General features: G+C 49.7%; 1 pseudogene; it reads right to left on the bottom strand.

The window, feature by feature from the left end:
* Positions 1-783: 783 nt before the first annotated feature.
* LOC114893116 lies at positions 784-3,301 on the bottom strand (annotated as a pseudogene).
* Between the last annotated feature and the right edge of the window lie 812 nt (positions 3,302-4,113).

The following is a 4,113-nucleotide window of genomic DNA, read 5'->3' on the forward strand; positions in this document are numbered from 1 at the left end:
GCAACCACCTAGGCCTTTCTCAGTTATGCCTGAAGAAATTGTGCTCTTGCTTCAGTTTAGTGGGACAGAGTGGCCCTATCCTTTGGGTGTCTATGAGATTCCAATAATCCATGGAAATATTGTAGTGCAGCAAACAGATCAAGGGGCCAGGCCTCAGAAAACTGGGGCTCTGGCATTTTTTTTTTTTTTTTTTACTCCAAGGAAGGTTCAGTTTAATGGGAAACTGAAACATGGACAACATAATGCCTTCATGTACATACACTACAGCTTTGTTCTCTTGCAGTTTAAAAAGACAGTGTAATTATCTTAAATTTACACAAAACATTATGAAACATGGTAGTTGTTCATGACTAAAATAAAGCAGCAATGTCAATTAAGTTAACAGTGTTAAATATATTCACATGATCACCACTGTGATTCAAAGTGGCCACGAGAGAAGTTACACAGCGATCTATGCACACATCTGCCACAATGGTGCTTGCCAGTTTGACTGCTTTGCAGACCAGGTAATTTTACGAGACAAATAATCTTGCATTGATTCTTTCATATGATGAAAGCAATTAAATGCTGTAAGTAGTTTCATTCCTCTGGGGGAGGGGGAGGGGAGGGCCTCTAAAAAGTCAGTGCAAATTGAAGAGAGGTCTCCCTTCTTGAATATTGGAACTTGTTGACCAAGATACGATTCCTATAAGCTGAGGATAAACAAATCTTAAGATATCAAAGAATCTCATAACATTGTCATCAGCGTTTAGCAGATACTTGCCATAAAGAGGAATCCCAGTCCTACAGCAGGGCCTTCTGCGAGTACGGCTGCTGGGGCGGAGCGGGCTGATAGCTGCCTCTGGGCTGGGGCAGCGCTGATGTGAAAGTATAGTTCGGCACCTGGGACAGGCTGGTCCCCGCGTTCTGGCATATCATGACGACAGGGGCGGCAGCGGCGGCAGGAGGAGGACTGTCCACTGAAGCCTGGCTGGGCTACGTGCTCCCTTGAACAGAACTGCCTGTTGTGTTGAGGTAGGAAGCCTGAGCCTGCTGACTGGGAAGGGCTGGGCTCGCGGGCAGTGGCACTGTTCCTTGGCTGAGAGAAGACAGGTGCTCCAGGGGAAGGCTGTAGCTCTGGAGCTGGCCCATCTGTGCGTTCCCTGTGACCGGGTAAGCTCCACGCTGAGGAGGGCCTGGGTACACCTGAGGACCAGAAACACCAGGTGACTGGATATAATACTGCTGATTCTGTAATTTTGCATGCATGGAATGCCTTGGATCTTCATTCCTTAACTTGGTATATACAAGGACAGGGCCTCCATCACTTTAACACTGAGTTCTGAATGTTCTCCATCAATATCTTCCAGCTTCTCATCAATGAGAGGTCCCATCTGGTGACACATGGCTTCAAGATGAAGGAACTCTGGCAGATCTGGTTGATCGTCACTGGGATCCGTACTTCGCAACATCTGTAGCAATTGGTCCATTTTATCTTCATCCATGTAGGCTTGTTCTGGCTCTGGTTCTATCGTTTCTACCTGAACATCATCACTAAATTGTACCATCTTCTCCGTTTTACATTTCTGGTTCAGCAGTGAGATCTGCAGTCACAAAATTAGAGGAGAATAACCCCAGGCCTTGATGGGTTTCACCTTTCCACCAGTTGGGGTCACTGTCATCAAGAACTGTAACAGGGCTTCCCTGGTGGCGCAGCGGTTAAGAATCCGCCTGCCGATGCAGGGTTCGAGCCCTGGTCCGGGAAGATCCCACATGCCGTGGAGCAACTAAGCCCGTGTGCCACAACTACTGAGCCTGCGCTCTAGAGCCCGCGAGCCACAACTACTGAGCCCACGTGCCACAACTACTGAAGCCTGCGCGCCTAGAGCCCGTGCTCCACAACAAGAGAAGCCACCGCAATGAGAAGCCCGCACACCGCAACGAACAGTAGCCCCCACTCACCGCAACCAGAGAAAGCCCACACACAGCAACGAAGACCCAACGCACCCAAAAATTTAAAAATTTAAATTAAATTAAAAAAAAAAAAAGAACTGTAACAATTTCTCCTACTCTAAAAGTGAGTTCATTATCTTCAGCAGCTTCCAAGTCACATACAGCACGGACTTTTCAGCCTTCGTGTTGGTGGTTAGTTACGAGATTAGATGTGCTTGGATACAAACTGGAAAGTGTGGGGCTTCCCCGGTGGCACAGTGGTTGGGAGTCCGCCTGCCGATGCAGGGGACGCGGGTTCGTGCCCCGGTCCGGGAAGATCCCACATGCCGCGGAGCGGCTGGGCCCGTGAGCCATGGCCACTGAGCCTGCGCGTCCGGAACCTGTGCTCCGCAACGGGAGAGGCCACAACAGTGAGAGGCCCGCGTACCGCAAAAAAAAAAAAAAAAAAACTGGAAAGGGTGGTTGACTGCTGCCTTTGTTCCTTCAGTGACAACTCAATGGCTTTCGCCAAATCTTCTTTTTTGTTAGCCACAGTACCAGGATCTTTGGCTACCAGAGCTGGCCTTGCTTTTGCTTGTTCTGCAGCCTCAAACGGAAGGCAGGATCGTGTAGTGGAAGGAACACTGGACCGAGAGTCAGGAGGCCTGTGTCCTAGTTCCAGCTCTGTCAACTACTAGCTGTGGCCCTGGGCAAGTCACTTAACCGTTCTGGGTCTCAGGATCCTCATCTGACAGCCAATAGCTGGAAACGTAACACCTTGTTCCTTAAGGTTATTAACCGTTGCTGATAGTCGACTAAGCTGTGAATGATTCTTAAATTCATCCATCCATTCAACCACACGAGCCTTTAAGTTTTCACACACTTCAGGGTGACACTTGTTTAATACATTGCTTACTTCACTAGCAAAATCTCTTGAACGTACTTCTAAGTGAAACATGTTGCCACAATTTGATACACATGCTCCTAGAAAAGTCAGAGCCTGCATAGCAACATGAGGATCCTTATGGTTCACCCTCCTCATAATAGACCGTAGACAACCTTTAGGTCTGCATGGTGTCCGCTGAGGTCTGCTGCCCACAAGGCTGGACAAAAAGCGACTGAGAGCTCTACGTTAAAGGGCTCCCAGAGCTCACACAGCTGTCAGAGCTCATACCAAAGTGGACAGTCCTTGCAGCAGAGCGTTTAGGCCTTGGTGATGGGCCTACACCGTCCCAAAAGACTATTCTAAATCCATCCAATAACCACCAGTGCGAGACTGACCGGCCTTATCATGGATATCCAAAATGAGGCCCCAGTCCTCAGCAGTATTCATCTCACCGGTTGCTTTCTCGATATCCTGATCGAAGGGATTGGTGGCAAAGAGAGGCATCTCCACTGCGTGCTGAGGTGTCCTCAGGGACTCCCCATCGACACCAAGGGAGTCAGGGTGCAACCGAGGAAGGAAGGGTCCTCAGGCAAAAACAGCGACGGAGACGGACTCTCCGGGCTCCGCGGCAGCTCGTCCTCTCCCCGACCCCCAGCTACCGTGGCGGCGGCAAGCGCAGAGGAGCGGGGGCTCTAGCTTTGAGTCTGCTCCTTAGACAAATCCCTAAAACTCTGTGTAACTTAGTTTTGGGGTTTTTTTTGTTTTTTTTTTTTGCGGTACGCGGGCCTCTCACTGCTGTGGCCTCTCGCGTTGCGGAGCACAGGCTCCGGACGCGCAGGCCCAGCGGCCATGGCTCACGGGCCCAGCCGCTCCGCGGCACGTGGGATCTTCCCGGACCGGGGCACGAACCCGTGTCCCCTGCATCGGCAGGCGGACTCTCAACAGCAGCGCCACAAACTCAGTTTTTTTTATTGCACAATAGGACAGTAATTATTGCCTTACTTATTTTTCATAATGGGGGGGTAAAAAATGTGACAGGTGGGTGTAAAAATCCTTTGTTAACTCTGAAAGGTGGTATCGATGCCAGCCACTGTGTAGCTAAGGGATAGTATCAGGTTCCGCTTTGCAAAGAGAATGAACTTTGCTCCATACGCCGCCCGGGGCGGGGCGTCGGGGGGATCTGCCTGAGGAAGGTATCCAGATTCATTTGCAAGGATTAAAAATGTACTTTTCTGGGGAACTAGCACATAGCGTATACTACCAGTATCTTCCTTCTGCGTATAAACAACATAAAACCACAGCAAAAAGCAAGGGTT

Source organism: Monodon monoceros, unplaced genomic scaffold (genome assembly GCF_005190385.1).
Source record: "Monodon monoceros isolate NGI ecotype Baffin Bay Population unplaced genomic scaffold, NGI_Narwhal_1 Super_Scaffold_12, whole genome shotgun sequence".
NCBI classification, from domain to species: domain Eukaryota; kingdom Metazoa; phylum Chordata; class Mammalia; order Artiodactyla; family Monodontidae; genus Monodon; species Monodon monoceros.